The 19,205-nt window shown below is 40.7% G+C and overlaps 1 protein-coding gene and 1 long non-coding RNA gene across 2 annotated transcripts in view; one reads left to right on the forward strand and one right to left on the reverse strand.

Moving 5' to 3' along the window:
• Window positions 1-19,205, reverse strand: part of TAMM41 (TAM41 mitochondrial translocator assembly and maintenance homolog) — a 137,196-nt gene that overhangs the window by 38,026 nt on the left and 79,965 nt on the right. The gene's annotated exons all lie outside the window — the stretch shown is intronic.
• LOC114591637 (uncharacterized) overlaps window positions 1-19,205 on the forward strand; it is a 72,803-nt gene that overhangs the window by 5,010 nt on the left and 48,588 nt on the right. The window contains exon 2 of the long non-coding RNA XR_003705306.2: window positions 533-654. This is a non-coding gene — a long non-coding RNA (uncharacterized LOC114591637). The remainder of the gene's footprint in view (window positions 1-532; window positions 655-19,205) is intronic.

The raw sequence follows: 19,205 nt of genomic DNA on the forward strand, positions 1-19,205 counted from the left end.
ACAACTAATCCAGAATGCGGCAGCTAGACTGGTGACTGGGTGCGGCCGCCGAGACCATATAACACCGGTCTTGAAAGACCTACATTGGCTCCCAGTAAGTTTCCGAGCACAATTCAAAGTGTTGGTGCTGACCTTTAAAGCCCTAAACGGCCTTGGTCCAGTATATCTGAAGGAGCGTCTCCACCCCCATCGTTCTGCCCGGACACTGAGGTCCAGCTCCGAGGGCCTTCTGGCGGTTCCCTCACTACGAGAGGTCAAGTTACAGGGAACCAGGCAGAGGGCCTTTTCGGTAGTGGCACCCGCCCTGTGGAACGCCCTCCCATCAGATGTCAAAGCGATAAACAACTACCTGACATTCAGAAGACATCTGAAGGCAGCCCTGTTCAGGGAAGTTTTTAATATGTGACATTTTAGTGTATTTTTTTATCTTTGTTGGAAGCCGCCCAGAGTGGCTGGGGAAACCCAGCCAGATGGGCGGGGTACAAATAATAAATTATTATTATTATTATTATTATTATTATTATTATTACAGGTATTTCTTCTATGCCCAAGAGTGATGGGAGTGCCTATGATTCTACAGAAACATGCACCAAAGAGTCCAGACACGACAGCAACTTAGAGAAGATGCTCTCTCAGTAGATGCCATTCAAAACTGTAAGAGACCGTCTGATTATTATATCTTTGAACAGGCAGAATGGTATGGTTGGCGGTGCTCTAGCATAGGGGTAAGCTAATGGCGTGCCCTCCAACTCCAAGCAGCATTTAGCATGGCCAATGGTCAGGGTTGATGGGAACTGTAGTCCAGCAACATCTGAAGGGTGCCATGTTGGCAACCCTTGGTCTAATGCAGCCTTTCTCAACCTGTGGGTCCCCAAATGTTGCCGAACTACAACTCCCATCACCCCTAGCTAGCAAGGCCAGAGCTCAGGGATGAGGAGAGTTGTAGACCAACGACATCTGGGGACCCACAGGTTGAGAACTGCTGGAGGACTCTAATGGATACCTGGGTCCTGAGCCTTTTGAGGTTTTAGAGATAAGCATCACGTTCCTTCATCCAAGCTGCTGCTGACAACAGCAGTGCTTTGAAGGAAAGGGTGAAGCCGTCCCTGTTCAGCCCTCTTTGTTCAGATGGAGGGACAAGTGTAAACGGCTCAGAGTTTTATGCATCTCTAGGTGAGGTTTAGGCAGCCCCACATAAACCAATAATGTGTCCAGAACCTCCATGATGTTGCAGAGGATTATGGGATATATTGTTGTTTTTATTCAGTCAGTAATTTCTGGAAAAAAATATGGCCTTTCAATTTTTGGTCCATCTGGGTGAATATGAATGAGAGTTTCCAGCAAACTAGCAATGTTACTTTAGCTGCTGGACCACCTTCCTCTTTATTCAATCAGCAGTTAACACCACTGGGATGAATCCTTTGTGCTTTCTGTGTCTATAGCAACACATTAATTCTTTTCTTCACGACCATCTTGTTTGCTTTCATCACCCTGTAATTGTCATTATCTGCTGTTTTCATAGTTGTTACATCACACCGGCTCTTGTAATTATGTAACAGTAGGCCAACGCCCCCACATGAGGGCTTTGCAATTATGAATATATAATTTCTGTTTTCATCTCAGATTTTTGAAACATTTAAATGAGCAAAACCCTTTGAGGAGTCAAAGCCGTTGGCTTCCCAGACCCAGAGTATTCAGTAGCTGTTTCAGGCAGGTATTTAATTCCCCAGCATATCAACTCAGACTGGTAATTCATGGCCCGTAATCCGGTTGGTCAAGTTTATATTAAGAAATGAGTTTGTAGCTTTTCTACCTTTGTGGCCTGTGTTTTCATTCTATTATTAAGGCACAGTGTGGTACTAATTAATCATAAATTTAGTTGATTAAAAAAACTTCAGGGCAGCACTATGGGAATAGCCAGGATTTTTGTTAGGGGGGAACAGGACTTGGCTGAGGGGCGGAATTTTTGTTAGAGGGAGCAGAACCAATGTGATTGGTCAGTTAAGTATCTGTTCTTTGACTTGATTGGGGGGGGTGGCAGCTGCCCCCCCTTGGCTATGCCCATGGGCAGCACCCAGGTTCTACTTTGAAATCTGAAGCAAAGTGTATTAGGCAAAACATAACACAGGATGCAACAGGAGGGTTGGAGACTTTGTGGGCATAAGAGGAAGTTCTCAAGAGTGTCATTGCACCCACAGGTGTCACTCTGGAGACCACAGGTTTCATTAGTTCCTGGATCCCAAGCTGTGCGGGGCCTTAAAGATAAGCAGCAGCACTTGTAAATGGTGTGTGCTGAAGTTGAAAATGCATCGTGGACATTATTTAGCTGAACAGCATATAGAATGCAGGCTTGTGTGAATCAAGATTCAAGTATTATGACCAGCACATAAAATCCAAACCTATGTGGATCAAGTCTGTAGTTTCTGAAATCAGAGGCTTTCCAATAGCACATTCCATAATGTGATTTCCATTCACTCATATGCAGACTGTGATGGTGAATTGCTCTGAGGGTTGCATAGCATGTACTGTAGTTTAAACAACGTAATGCAGAGTTCTATATTAATCTCTTACACTTCTACCTCAATATAAAGCATATGTGACTAAATGTGAATCTCAAAACTGGCAAGAATGCTTTCCTGATGTAATAGCCATTTCCCACTCCTTAGCACAGAGAACAAAATTGGTGTGTGTGTGTGTCTGTGTGTGTGTGTGTAGAGTGTGTGTGTGTGTGTGTGTGTGTGTGTGTGTGTGTGTGTGTAATAACAGAGTTTTATCCTTGGACTAAATCCACAGAGGTAGGGAACTACAGTATTCCAATAATAAATACTGTATGCTATAAGCATCCAGCTGCAATTACAAACAACTACCACTTGATGTCCTCTTTTCTCAAAACTATCATAAATTTTTCAAAACCCTGCTGTTGCTTTTAAGGTTATTTGTGATTCCATTGAAAACACCCTTTTTGTGCTGGATTGGTGTTGCTAGTTTTTGTTGTCATGGTAACATATATGCACTGTATTGTATATACACCATTTAGAGTACATTAGTCCCACTTTACAGCCAATGAATACTGAGGCTAGAAATACACGGCCAGGCCAAGATCAGTCAGTAAATCTACGGCACTAGAATAACAGCTGAATAATACAATAATTTCTCAGAGTACAGCTAGCCTGCAACTTACACACAATTGACTTGTGCTCATTCAGCTTTGAGCGCTTGGCAAAAGTATACACATACTGTACATATATAAAGGGGGCAGAAAATGGGCAGGCAACCAGGCAAAAAAGACTTTGGTAAGCCTACCCACCACTGCACCCAATGGGTTCTGACTATATGCGATTTTGGCTTTAGGCATGAACCCTGAAATATTACCCCTACGTAATTTGAGGGCTTACTGTATATGCTTTCCTCTCACCACTGAACAAGTGATATTTCCTTTCTTTTCCGTCTCCTGCTTCCCCAAACACATAGGTTTCAGTAGCAGTTTGACTATGAACAGCTTCTCCTTCTCCCTCCCCATATTTTAATGGCTTAGTAAGGCCATTCATAGGAGAGGCTCTGTCACAAAAGACACATTTTCATAATCACAGGTGGGCTCACAATCCTTCTCCACCAAAGAAAACCCCCATTCCTAGTCTTGTTCTACTTCCAGCACCCCAATGCATGATCTATTCACATTTAAGGCTCCAGCACAGTGGAAGAAAGCACTTTTCATTTTGTAGCCTTCATGCTAATGCTTTCTCAAGAAATTGCTGTGGTGGGAAAAGCTGGGGGAGGAAGCAATTATCTTGCCCAAATTCCTCCTGCCCTCCAGGGGGCTGTGAGAAACAGAGAGAGATAGCTGTACAAAAAGCATCTAACAGCACAAACTTTTACACATCTACTTAGAAGTAAATAAACGAGGCCAGATGGCACCATCTGCTTTCATGCACTTTTTAGGCCTAGGACCTGCTGGACTGGTTACAGGCGGGTTACAGATTTAATGAGAAGAGGATAAAATGTAGGTCAGCGTGACTTTAATGGGGCTTCCTCCCAAGTAAGTGAGCCCAGGAGTGGAACTTACTAACGAAGGGAAGACCTTTCAGAGGAGCATGATCATCAGCAAATGCTTCAGCTTCAGTTGCTCCAAAATGCAGCAGACAGAATTGCTGGATGGGGTTCATTTCAGAGCACATATAACCCCTGTTTTGCCATTTCGTTTCCAGGCCCATTCAAGGTGATCATATTAGTGTTTATAGCCCTAAATGATTCAAAGCCCAAATACCCGAAAGAGTGTCTGCTTCCCTACAGACCCTTTTGGGTGCTAAGATCTGCAGAGGATGCCCTCTTCTTGCCCTCAGAAGCTCAGGGTAGCAGCCCAGGAGGGGCTATTTGTGGCCTCCCCTAAGTTGTGGAAGTCCTCACAGGCATGGGTCTGGTACTTTCATTATACAGCTTTCAGCGAGCTGAAATGTATATTTTTAGGACCCATCTTTTTTGTAATTTTAAGCTTTAAACTGTTTTTAATATGGAAGCTGGCCATTGGTAATATTTATTTACAACCCGCCCCAACTCGTTTTGTCCTGTCCCTGTTCCGCCCTCTTCCAGGTCCAAAATGACCAACGCGTTGGACACACGTCAATTGAATGCGTGCAAAATGGTCACCGCTTGTATAATATCTAAACATTCCTATATTGATTTCTATATTATTCTTCAGTAGAAATGCATTGAGTGATTTACATTGTAGGCTATTGATGTAATTAGAAATGGTCCTTGTCCTAAAGAGCCATATTTTTTTTAAAAAAATATAAATAAATTGGCTAGTTCAGTAGGCCTTTACCTAAGAGGAAGCACCATTAATCCAATGTGGTTTACTTCTGAGTAGACTGGGCTTTGGCTTGCACAGCAAGAAACTGGTCTGAAGAATGTGACATATGGTGTATGCTGGAACAGTAAAGCTGTTTAGAATGTATGACCTTCAGGTGCCTTTGCAGCCGATATGGTGATTCCTTGTTTGCAATATAGTTGATTCTGCTAACCTGCAAATTCCATTTAATTAGCCTTTAAATTTGAAACACTTCTGCAGAAAGACTGTTCTTTACCTGCGTTTGGCAACTGCTTTTATTTCTTAGAGAAGCATTGCCTGAAGCCTTACTACTTTTATTAAAGCAGGAGTCTGAGAATTAATGTGTGCCGAGCAAATGGAGCTGTACTGTTGCTTGGTCTGGGAAGAATTACCCTTGTACTTTGAATGGTTGAGCACATTTTGATGTGCCTCCAAATGACCATAGCAAAGGTATGACCACCTCAGTCGATCTATTATGCCTTGCTCTCAGACTTCATAGAGGCTCCTCAATGAGTGGAGAGAGTGAATGTCCCTTCACCTTGTCACCTATGCAAACACTGTTCCTAGGGCTGTATACTATGATTTACAGTTAGTAGTGGAAGTCAGTTAGCCAAACACAAAATCCTTCAGGAAATCTGAACCCTGTCAAAATAAAGCATCTGTTCTGGTGTGTAGAAACATCAGAAGGGCTATAATTTAAACTGGATGTTCATTTTAGGTGATGGCTGCTTCATTTATGGATTCTTTGAGTTATAAAGATCTACTGTAACTGAAATATTTTAGTGTGAACCTTACAAAGAAAGAATAAGATCAGAAATTATCAGTGGCTCTCCTAGTCACAGAGAGAGCAGGAAATAAGGGCACATTTCCCTGCCACAACCCAGTGGCATATGTCTTATTCGGATGACATATTTACAGTGAGCTCTTTTTTCTTGATTGGCTCACTACTGTGCATAATTCCTATTAAATGTCCCCAGGCTGCCACTTGCTTTGGCCTAAACAACAACACAATAGCCTGTAGCAAATCTACGACCTCAATGCCGTCTCCCAGCTGTCTTGCCTTGATTCATGGATGTACTTGTAGACATTTCTGGATAGCTTTTCGTGCAAAACTACTAGTTTACGGTACATTTAAAAGCTTTTTACACTCACAGCTGGACCAAGATAGTTTGTTCCTTGGGGTGAAGAGCGGTATGCCACACACCCACCCTTTCCACATACCTAGAGTGACAAATTATATCTTATTTCAGTATTGGCAAACAACCGGGGGGCTACCGTGACTGCCCCGTCCTCCACCATTTGCCACCTGAGACAGTTACCTCACTCTGCCTAATGGTAAGGCCATCAATGTGGCTGGGGAAACCTAACCAGATGGGTGGGGTATTAACAACAACAACAACAACAACAACAACAACAACAACAACAACAACACAATCCTATCACTTTAGTTTTGCAGTTTCTTTTAATGCACAGACTAATATTGAAAATCCACTATCCAACAAGGTTTGCCAATCTTTGAATGTTATTAGATTTGGATGTTATTGCTTTCATGATCCTACAAAACAAAAGCTAGGGTTAATTACTATATACCCTTTACTGAATCAATGTATCTGTTGGAAAGTAAAAGAAAATGAATTTTCAAGTTCTACATTGTTTTGTTTCTGCTTTAGGCAAAGGGGGAAGTCTGGAGTATGTGTGCACAGACCCTGAAAATAACCATGCTTTGTAAATCTGGAACATGACAAAGAGTACATGTCTAACATTTTAATGAAAAGAAGCCTAGGAGACATTGCTCCTAATTATTTTTTCTTCTAACCCGAATAAAATTGTCTCTCCGATAGAAGATTTTGTTTTGTCTCACAACACTTGTTGAGCTATTAATCCATTGAAACTTTGACTATAAGTACACACTACGCTTTTTGTATCTCATTTTAATGAAGCAGAGCTGTCAGAAACTCATTGCGTTACTAACGTTATACTAATCTGAGAAACGCACTCCAAGTTGTTGTTGCTGCTTTAAATCATTTATCAAATCAGGAGCAAACATAATACATACCTTATTTAAGAGCCTAGTGCTCCGATTTTCCAAATCACTGTTGTGCATAGCTAAACCAGAAAGTAACACAGAAGGAGGAGCACAATATAAAGTCCATCATTCAAAGTGAGGGGAAAAGGAAAAATACATTTGTGGAATATTTTGCAATTCTGCACTTCAGACCAATGTACTTAAGCAAACTACAGAAAGTCATGGGGCATAACAACCCAATTTATAGCTTGGCTACAGCAGTAATGTATCTGCTTCCTCGATTTCTCTTGCAAGGTAGTTGCAGATTGATTACATTTTTTATAATGTCATGGCTCCAGAAAAAAAATATGTTTAAAGAAGAACCATTTAAAATGGTAAGTAAAAATTATTCTGATGCCACATAACTCATCAGATGGATGTGATTACGGTCTGTGACCTATTTATCTCTCACTATGACTCACCTAAGTCAGCTCATTCCTCTCCCTATACAGTACTTGCTGCCTTTGGTATCATCTGTGCTCAAGACTGGACACAAAGTTTGATCCTTTTGCATTTCTAACTTCTACTTTTGCATTTCTAACTGATTCTATCTGACAGGCCACATAGCTGATAGTTAACATTGGTATTACCGATTCCAAATACCTCACTCTCTACTGATAGTAATGTTTTTTTTTAAAAAAATGAGAGTGAACATACAGTCCTTACTTCAAGGTGTGCAAAAAATGGTCGTCTCTTGGTCACTTTTTAAGAATTGTGACTAGGAGGAGATTTGTTATATATTATTAGACAATTGAAAGTTAATTATATGCAATATTGCAACTCATGTGCCCAACATACAGCCCAGAAAACCAGACAAAACCTTTCCACGATAAAATATGGCACCATGCTCTGGAAACCTTATTTCAGGACGTTTTCTCAGTTTTTTGGGGTTTTGTGGTTGTAAATTAAGCATTGTGCTGCCCCTACAGTCTTTATCTTCCCTTAACTTCTTACTCCCACTGCTTCTTCACAGATTAATTTCCCTTTGTCTCTCTCTCTCCAGTGCTTATATTTTTTGTTATTGCTGTTCCCCATGAAAAGCTCCCTATTCTTTGTTAAGCAGCTTATCTACGCCTGCTTCAAATTGATTCTCTCTGCACAAAAAGGTAAAATCCTGCCCATTCACTTCTGTCCCATCCCTAAAATTCTAGTTCATGTTCTGCCTTTCTCCCTCCATAACCTCTATAATGGTATCCTCTCTGACCTTGCTTTGCTCAGCCTACTCACCTTTATCCAAAATTCCACTATGAAAATCATTAACCTGCTTCATAATTCAGTTCCCAAAACTGGCTCACCATCTCATTGATGTCCAGCACAAGCTCACTATTCTTATTTTTAAAGCTGCCCACAGCCTTTTCTACCCAGCCTTCTGGTTTCCTCTTAAAGATCCTTATCTGAAATTTTACTGGAATTGTAACTCCATGAGGGGTAAACTACAGTTCAAGGATGCACCCCATGGGATCAAGAGATCTCAAGCATACGGAGATGTCATCTTTTGACCTCATGGATTTAGGATGCTGGAAGGCAGTTGTAGTTTCTGCAATTGCATGCTTTCAATATTTATGTGGCTCACAGGCTGCAATTCTGTACCAAGTTTCTTGGGAGTAATGCCACCAAATACTATGTGATTTACGTTTGAGAAGACACATATAGAGTTGCACAATTACAGAAAATGATATGTACAATCACTATAACTTTGGCAAGACAAAAATGTATTTAAGTCTTGATGGGAATTTTGTTTTTTGTGGTTTTTTTTTAGGAAAGATAATAATTACATTGGCCTAAAGCTCTGAGTATTGTAGGCAATTTGCGTAATTGCACAGGCCTGCCACTCATCACTGTGGTAGGTCTATTCTGGTAGGCAGCATATTTGTTCTTTTATCACAGCATTTAGTAAATCTCTCTTTAAAAAGAAGATACAAACCAAATGTTTTCAGCAGCATATCATATAGGTTGTTGTTTTGCTTTTGAGAGCCTTATTATGTAACCTTCCAATGAAGACCCTAATAGTCTTTAATGTTAGGAAGCTTCAGTATTGAAGTGCATGATAAATGTATCAGCCAACTTGAGCATTTTTCAGGACTGTAATGGATAACTGTCTTTCTAGCATCTAGTTAAGAGTGAAAAACTGCAGCTGAAAACCAGCTAATGAGCTCATTTTGCATTTTTATGGCAAGCCTTCTTCTTGATTTGATACTGCACGGTGAACCTAGGTCAGGAGAATAAGAAAACGGAATTGTCTGAGACTTCTGAAGGGACAGCTTGTTGGTGGTCAATTATTAGGACACATGGACTTCGGGCTTCCCATTCTTACTTGTTACTGCTATATATTCAAAATATTTGAATTTCTATGGAATACCATTTGTCATGCAATAGAATACAATATGTAAGAAATAAAAGCAGGAATAATAACAATATTTATAAATCACAGAGTATCTGGCACAGCACAATACAATTTCTCCAGCAGGCAGAAAAATGACGGAGTGATTCACCAAGGCCCTTGGCAATTTCTGGGCGGTAGTGGGGGGGGGGAGGAGGAGGCATTTGGGAATCACTGCCCTAGAATAAATGTGGGCACACAACCCTCCCAACACAATGAGATATGAAAATGTAACCCGAAGTGGACAGCTTGATGGCACTCCCCTGGCCTTCTGAAAGCTGAGTCACTGCTGCTTCCCAGGAAAGAAACTGAGAGGGGCTCCGGATTAGCTTCGCCAGTCCATTTTCATCACACCAACCTCCCTATTGCCTCCCCCACTCCTTGCCAGTAAGCAGCAGCAACTCTTAATCTCTGGGTCATGGGTTTGAGCCCCATGCTGGGCAAAAGATTCTTGCATTGCAGGGGATTTGTCAAGATGGCTCTTGTGGTCCCTTCCAACTCTACAATTCAACCAAGTGAGCACCTCCCCCATCATGCCATTTGCCTCTGATCTCTATGGCCACAAAAAGCTTTATTTGTGCTTTATTTTGTTTTTCCAGTTAACTATGATTGCCTCCCAAATGAACATGTAGTGATCTGGTAGTGCCATCTGGTGCTGCAGTGATCTTGAACTGAAGTTGTTTTTAGCAGGCATTATTTCATTTGCAATATTGATTATTTGGATTAGAAGCATAATTTTCTAGCCAGTTTGAAACACTCCCCTGTGGCTCTTTATATGTACAACAGCCTCTAAACTCATTTCAAACTTTGATTTGTTTACCATTCACTGGGTTAATTGGCTGCATCTTAGGAACCAAATGAGGAATTAAAGCTGAATCTCCTTCTATTAGACCCCTATTTTATGGAAAACTCAGATTGGGTTAGTTTCTTCCTGTTACCGCTAGGATCATATTCTGAGCTTCACATAGTTTAGGATTGGGTTACAAATTGTTCAGTAATTTAGGGCTAATTGATTTATAGAAAATGGATGACAATTTTACAGAAAATTTAGACTATTTAAAGGAATAAGATCTAAATAATGGTGTTAGGCAGTGTCCTGCCGGTGACCAGAGAATGCTCAGTTAATTCTATCTTGGTCTTTGAATAACAGACCCCCATGCTATATTACAAAACTGATTATGAAACTCCCTCAGTTTCTAAAGAGATCTGTTGTGCTGCTTTAATTTCATACCACTCTTGGGCACATGGACACACAGTGCTTTGGATCTAGGACAAGGAAAATAAATACGAAGATTGGAAAGCAAATTTTGTAGGGGGTGCGATGACATCTTAGACTACTAGGGCTGTATCCAGTGAAGTCATTCAGTTCGTGCAATGACTTCTACCTGTGCCATGAGACTTCTCCTTCTGCACTCCTTTCTCCATGTGCTCCTCTCCCACAATTTGTTCTGGGCGTTCTTCAACCCTCCAGAGCACATTGGGGGGGGGGGGGTTGCACAGGGCAAGTAGAAGTCCTTGTGCTAATGGGATGACTTTGTTGGCTACAACCCTTTGTCCCTATATTTAGAATAGCAATAAACCCACTGGAAAGTAAAGTCTGATTTGCGGCACAAAAGCAGTAATGTAACGTCACAAGACCATCAGCTTGAGGACTACCTGCCGCAATGTTAACGATATTATTGTCTACCACCAATACAAAGATCATGATCCTAACTCAAGTCTTTCAACAACAATAATTACGCTTAAATTGAAAAGGAAGAGGCAGCAGGGCTAGAATTCCACAGGAAAATACCTGAAACATGCAGCTACAGGAGCACATGGGACAGCTCACTGCCTCAAATCCAAGAGCTCTGATTTAGCTGGCTTACTTATTTGAGCTGATAATGCTCAGCAGTGTTAACAGTGCATCATCTCACTTTCCTGAGATTAAGTTTGGAGTTCTTTCCCAGTTGTGTATTTGAAAAATAAGCATAGGAGTTCTAGCCTTTCAAGACATTTTGTCCATCATTTCAGCAAAACATCCATTAATACAGGGACTCCATTACCAGACATCTGTAGAGTCAAGTCACTGGTAAGAGAGGTTCTTCTGACCTTGCTACAATTATAAACAATTTATGAAGTCACTAGAAGTTGGAGAGGCTATGTCAGTGAGAGATTTGTGTGAGCAATTACAGTACCTGTGGCTTCAGCAAGACTGACTCCTCATTCTGCTTATCTTTTTCACTCTTATTTTCATTATCTTATTTGCTTTGCCCATGATTTAAAACTCAGTTAATTCCAAATGCAGCTCAGGTTACAGGGCTAGTAGCTTCCATCATCTTGTAAAGAATGAGGAAGATAAATCCAGTAAACATGACATTGGAGTACAAATATGATTATATAACCTCACATTCCCAAATGGCTAAATAATTTCCAGTGCAGCCCTACCAACATTAACTCAGAAATAGGTTCAGTGAGTGCCTACATGTATAAAATACTATCCCAGCCTCTGAAGCACTATTGGGCTCATGTCTCACACCCACTAGACCATGGGTAGGCAAACTAAGGCCTGGGGGCCTGATCCGGCCCAATCGCCTTCTAAATCCGGCCCGCAGATGGTCTGGGAATCAGCGTGTTTTTACATGAGTAGAATGTGTGCTTTTATTTAAAATGCATCTCTGGGTTATTTGTGGGGCATAGGAATTCGTTCACCCCCCCCAAAAAAAAATATAGTCCAGCCCCCCACAAGGTCTGAGGGTCAGTGGACCGGCCCCCTGCTGAAAAAGTTTGCTCACCCCTGCACTAGACTGTCTAATAATACTACTCTCACATGAGAGGGGTATAAAACTACTTCCATCCACAATAAGAGTGCTTTGATGAACCGTGAATCTTGATACATTGATCAAACTTGTTGTCAATTCTAGTTCTGAGTCTGAGAGCAAAACTAAACAGTGATGGCAACAGATCCATTTGCTTAAGCATGGAACTCCCAGTCACTTAGAAAACAGTGTGGTGGGGCACGTTTGGCTTGAGAACTTGTAAGAATAATTTCTTTTTCTTTTTTTCTTGAGCAAAGATGACTGAAGAACTGTTCTTTTTCAAAAGCAAAGAGATTTGTGTAGGTGGCTGTAGAAGCTTTTGTTTTGTCAGTATTTCTGCTTGGAAAAGTTTAACAAGCCTCACAATAAAATTCCATTAGATGGAGCTGAGGTCATGCGGCTGGTTTCCCCCCACCCCCACCCCTTTTTGTTGTTCTTATGGGTATCCAAGATCTTTTATTTCCTGGCAAAACTTATTTTATGCTTTGTGACAGAAAGGAACATAAGATAAACTAGCACCACAGTGACTGGCTTATGGCCTTTGCCAGGGGCTATAAATGGTTTTACTGTCAATTCATTACCACAATTAGTGTGAAAAACAAATTATCTCAAGTTTGTGCTAGTTAGGAGTAATAGGCCACTTGTGAACTCTAGATTACTAGATCTCAGCCAGAGTGGGATTATATCAGCCGCCAATGAATTCTCCTTAGCTTGCTTCAGAAATAATGAGTTCAATCATTGTTTATGAGTTTTCTCAGCAAACATTTAGAAAAAGTTGGTGTGCTTTTTGAAAGTTCTCCCCCAGGTCTTCCATCTGCTAGTAATGATTGGACTGTTGGTGTTCCCCTTGTCCACTGCTATGATGGGGAGGGGGATTAGCCGGGGGGTTGACCCAGGTGAAGCCTCCAGAGGGGCGCCATTGAGGCTCCCAGCATGTGTGTGTGTGTGTGTGTGCGTGCACGCAAATGTGCATGGGATGTGTGCCAAACTGGGTCTTTGACCTGGGTGAAATAAAGCCTAGTTTCACCCCTGCCTTGAATATTCAATAAGAAAATATAATCATAGACTAAGGTGGTATAGGGAAATGGTTTCTCAGCCCCAGTTCTTATAAACACAAGTCTAGATCTTTGAACTTCATTAATTTCTATACCTAGAATTCCCAGCCAGAGTAACTCAAGAGTTTCTTCATGTGACCCTTTTCCTGCAGCCGCCCATTTCCTGACAATGTTCTATAAACTTCCTAGTAGCTTGGTATGATAGTTAGGCACTAGATGGGCACTGACAGCAAGCATAATGAACTATGAACTAAGGTTGTTTATTAAAGGAATATTTTATACATTAAGATGGGAATACTGATATTCATATTAAGATCTTAGACATGCTTGATAGCAGTTTCTAAGGTCTTGTCTTCTAAGAGGCTTATACTTCAGGCCAAATTCAATAAAACTCCACTCAAGCCAAATTCCCCCACAACCCAGTCCAGCTACTAGGTACCACCTTCCTTTGAGACCAAAGCTCCTCCTGTTGTAATTTTGGCTGCTTAGAGAGTATATAGCTGATTTTAACAATCTATTTTTGTAACCGTCCCATTGGGGAAACCATTTAAATGCATGGTGTGAATCTGCCCTTAGAGTACAAAGATGCCAATATTTCACAACAAATAGCAAAAATCAAAAGCACCATTATCACCTCATTCACTTTCCAGAGTAAGGAAAGCCCATCAGTTAGCTGCTCTATCAGTGGCAGATGGCTTCACCACTTCTGCTCCCAGATCTGCACTCCTCCCTATTTCTGTTCTATTGCACCTCTGGAATCTCAGAACAACAAGTGATTGAGGATGAGAACAATCTACTCCTTAATTTCCCTGGAGGAAGTTTCTCCAAGTCACTGTTGTGGCACTTTGGCAGAACAGTGTGAAGAAGCCTGGGCTACACTGTGCACATTTGGTTCCTTTTCAGAAGCATCTGTTCTGAGTTGCATTAAGATGTCACATTAGAATGAAATACAAAAGGTCTTCAGTTTCCTTTTCACTATTTTATAGAAGGAATATGTCACTTGCCATAGAACAAGTTGGAAAAGGATGCAGACCAATTGAATTAGCTCCAGTTCCACCTTACATAGACTCCTTTCCAGAGTCAGTCATCTTTGACACTGCCCATGGCCTAGGCAAGTTTAACCAATGCTAGGCAGTGTTTCTTTTAAACAGCTGCTAAGTCCTGTGTTTTTTGCCCTTGACATTGCACATACAGTTGAAAGCTTGGATAGGAATACATATTCAAGACCCATGTTTATTTTGCATTAACTACTTCTGACAAGCAGGTCATGCAACCGTTATTCTTTCTCTAGCATAACCTGGGTTTTACAAATTCATAGCACAATGTTATTCATTTTACTCAAACCTAACTCCCATTGAGTCAAATGGGACTTATTCCTGTAAATAAACAAACATGGGTTTATTTATACCATTACCATTTTTATATAATGTCAGTGTCTAGTTTAAAAGCCATGCTTTCCTCTCTGTCTGAAGGCAGTGAGGTCTAGCAATAAAGGGTATTGTAAAAATAAAATGTGATTTACTTAGATCAGATGTTTGTAAGGCAGGTTATAGCTCTGTTTACAAATGAAAGCGATGTGACAAGCCATTGTTGCTCATGGTGCATATATTCATTGATTTATCCCACCATCATTCCTCTGATCAGAGTTCTTAGGATTTCATCATGCTTTAAAAACCCACAAAACTTGTTTGAGCAGAGACAGTGGTGGGGCCAAAAAATTAGAGTGTGTTCCTTCAGCAATGCTGGCTTCTGCTGCCTGTGTCACTGCCTTAGTCTCTTAAATTTTACAATCTAAATGCTTGCTGTATTATGTCCCTGCTTTGTTGAGAGATAAAAAAGCTTCACTTTGATTTGTTCACTCCTAATTAACTTCCCCCCTGCAACAGTCTAAATTAATAAGATTTGAACATTTAATTTGAGAATACTAAAAAGAAAAAAGCTGTCAGCTATTACAAAGAGGACAAATAAATAGGTACATTATGAAAACACACAGTACAGACTTTTGTCCTGCTCCCAAATGATGCCAATTAAGCTTTTATGGGAGAAGGAAATCATGGTGAACAGCACCAGACCTTATATTGGCTTTTAATATGTGCTCTCTAATTACAATAACGGGGACGCGGGTGGCGCAGTGGGTAAAAGCCTCAGCGCCTAGGGCTTGCCGATCGAAAGGTCAGCGATTCGAATCCCCGCGGCGGGGTGCGCTCCCGTTGTTCGGTCCCAGCGCCTGCCAACCTAGCAGTTCGAAAGCACCCCCGGGTGCAAGTAGATAAATAGGGACCGCTTACTAGCGGGAAGGTAAACGGCATTTCCGTGTGCGGCTCTGGCTCGCCAGAGCAGCGATGTCACGCTGGCCACATGACCCGGAAGTGTCTCCGGACAGCGCTGGCCCCCGGCCTCTTGAGTGAGATGGGCGCACAACCCTAGAGTCTGGCAAGACTGGCCCGTACGGGCAGGGGTACCTTTACCTTTACCTAATTACAATAACAGGCTTGGGTGGTGGTGGTGGTTGTTTGTTTGTTTTGCAATGACCACAACTCTGTCACAGTATTTTGTGCCCAATATTTTTTTCAACACAAAAGCAACAGAATGATTTATTTCCAGAAATTGATAAAAAAAACAACAACCCAGAACATCCCACAATGCCTGCAGCAATGTTTGTTCCCTTCATGATTTACCTCTATCATTGTTCTATGACTTTACCTCATCCTTGTAATATTTTGACAGCACAGTCCAAACCTGTTTTAGTCAGAACTTCAGAAGGAAGTCCCAGAATGCACAACAGGACTTGCTTCCATGTAAATGTGAACAGGATTGCACCCAGAATCATATCTAAACCTCCAGTATGTGGATTGTGCTTATAGATTTAGAGGTGGGGGGCTTCTTAATTGTTTACTAGTTTCCTGAAAATAAAGGACTAACAATAGCCAAGTTATTAGAAAGCAAATCCAAACAATAATCTGGACAATAACAAATGGAAATTTACCACAGCACTCTCTATGTGCTGAAGAACAAAGCTCAGTTGTCAGGTAATGTCTAATTTATGTATTTAGGGTGAGTCATTCATTTAAAAAATAAATCCTCCAGCATAAATGATTTTCTAGCTTTGTAGCATGTAATTATGTTGAGGTTTTTCCTCTGGGCTGGAGGAATAAGAGAAGCTGGAGGAAAGTGAGGCAGTCTGCAATCCAAAATGCTTGTGATAAAACTTGGATGTAGAGCAGAATACAAAACAGGCGTGGCAGCTGAACTGGACTCTCTTGCTTAAAATGATGTTTCTAAAAGGTTCTGCAAATATAAAACTAAACATCTACCAGCACAGCATTTTGGATGCAAAAATGAACCACAAAGCTCAGTGTAAACGGAAACATTCAGATTCTTCTTTTGTACTACAGAAAAAAAGGTGGCTGTTTATATGCAACCCCAATCTTCAAGAGAGCTCCATCCATTTTGAAAATGTCAATACTATATTTCAGAAAGGGCTACTGCTGCCTTAATTTGGATCCCTTAAAAGATTTGCATCAGTGTGTTTGCAGTTGTGGCTTTATTGATTTCAAAAAGTCCCATTTCATCCATCTGCACTTCTTTTCCCAACTGAATTTTATATATAGAAGTGCTATTCATATGCTGGTTCTGTTTCCCCTTCCTTCAGGCAGTGGAGAGATGCCTGAACAGACTTAGCCACAGAGCTGTCAAACACTATATGGGCCTCTCGGTCTTAAACGCACTATCCTCAGAGTGAGTTTGAAGCATAGATATCAGTTCACTAATGCTATTCTGGTTGGTTGTTGTTTTTTTTAACAGTTTACTCAACTTGGCTGTTTAAGTGATACTTCTGTTCCTATAGCAACTCTTAAAATTTCAGGAAATGTCTACAGTAAGTAGATCTAAATTGCAACTATTACTCCACGGCAATGGGGGTGGGGGGGTGGACTTAGCTTTTTTTAAAAAAGAGAAACCTGTAGTACACAAAGAGCAAGTGTAGTAGTCTAAGACTTAAGCAGAGAGTTAGTTTAGCTATCACAAAACATCACAGCATTGTCATCTCTAAGGCTTGGAACAAAAGGTCACTGAAGTTCTTCTACGTGTTGCGTTATCATGTCCTCTTGGGACAATCTAGAAGCAAAGAGTTGCTCATTTGGGGCCTATTAGGATGGATTCCTGATGGCTCTATGGGGGTTATCATGGCTAATGGTTCTGTTGAATTTCTGGCTGACTTCCCTCTGGAATGGGGAAATGGCCCAGGAAGCTGGCACACAATCATTTCTCAGAGCTTTTCAAGAGTCCAATTAACTTCCTGGATTTATGGGGAGATGGGAATGGCTGCAGAAACAGGAGAAGAAAACTTGTGGTTAATCACACCCCAAGACTTCGCAAATCATCACCTAGATTTGCCCAGTGCTGTATGTATGTGTGAGTATGCAAATTTGAGTCATGGACTTGAGAATGGATCTTTAAAGTATATAACCCTTGGACAATTATTCATTTTTACGGGGCATGGTGCTCAAGCATATAATGGCAACTCAACTTGGTTGCCCCATGTGCTTATTTCTTTATTTTGGGGAAAAAACCATGGTTCAATTCCAACATCATTTCAACAACTAGAAATGTTCATGTTGTTTTTCTCCATGTTCCATTATTTATGTGGTTTGACAATTAGAATTGCTTCTGACAGAAGAGATCTACCATAAAGACAAACCATCAAATATTTTTTGCTAATAGTGTTATATCTATTTTTGTATTTAAGGACATACTCAAAATGGTTTTAAAAAAAACCCCATCCTACTTCTTCAAAGAATAAATGTCTCTGAAGCAGATAAAGAGCAAAAGGAATTTAACTCTTATAGTGATTGCTCCTGTTTATTTATATTCAGTCTTTTGGCCTCCAAAGCAGCTCACAAAAAATAATATACAGATACAAAATTCAAGTACAAAAAAAAATCAAGCTCAAAAAAAATTCAAGCAAACCAAAGCTTAAGGACAGCTTTTTAAAAAATTATTTTTCTAGCCAAATGCAGTAATATTCCTGCCAGAATGGCAAAAGGCAGCTCCCACTAAGATGCCAGCGGGAAAAAGAGAAAATAATTTGGCAGCTCCTCGTGATAAGGATGCCAGGCAGTCGGATGGGTCAAGGAAGGTGGAAAAGTTTATCCATTGGTGGTTCCAGCACAGTCTCCTGCAGCAGCCCCTGAGATATTACTACCCTAGTCCCCTCCTGCTTGTTATGCATTGCAAAAGTAACTTTTCTATCTTTGTATGGAGCATTTGAGCACTCTTTAATAGCTTGTGTTGCACTGCCGTCTGATGCATTCATTTGCTTACTCTTGTTATTTACCTACTTACTGTATTTATATCTTATACTTTTGGTCTGGAAGAACCCCGAAGGCACCTTGCAAGGAAATTAAAAAATACAACAGTAAAACAATATACAATAAAGCAACAAAAAGCAATAAAAATATATAAAAGCAAAGCAAAAGAGCAGCATTACAATAAAATGCCCAAAGCATCAGAAGCTGGAAGCTGTTACAGCGCTAAATGGATCATAAAGAGTGTTCTAAAAAAGAAAAGAAAAAGTTTAAGCAGGTTGTGTAATTGAAGATTTTAATCTCACGAGGATTATATTTATAGGAAAACGGCAATATGCAGTACAATCCTAAATGTATATTTGTTACAAGTTCCATTGGATCCAGCACCGCTTACTCCCAAATGAATACAGAGGATCACACACTCAAACATGCTGAGAAAAAGATAGGGAAGAGTAGCGGCGTGGGATGTAAGCATTATTTGGTAAATGAGATAAGGGTCTTTAATTCAGAACTACAACTGATGTGTTTTGGGGTCCAGTTTTGTAGGGTTGCATTGCCTTGATCCATGCTGAAAGTAAATGTGTTGAGTTAAGTGGACGCTTCTAAGTGAATAGTGAAGATGGTGAGGGAACAGATCCCCTTGTCCAACTGTGCAAGACTTTGGGATTTTCAGCTGGGACAGATGAAGCAATTTGGTGTGTTTAGGATTTTGACAGGGGGCTATCCTCTGCTGAGCAATTTATTCATTGTCGAAAGTGTTGACTCCACCTTTTAAA

This window comes from Podarcis muralis, chromosome 2 (genome assembly GCF_964188315.1).
Source record: "Podarcis muralis chromosome 2, rPodMur119.hap1.1, whole genome shotgun sequence".
Lineage (NCBI taxonomy): Eukaryota > Metazoa > Chordata > Lepidosauria > Squamata > Lacertidae > Podarcis > Podarcis muralis.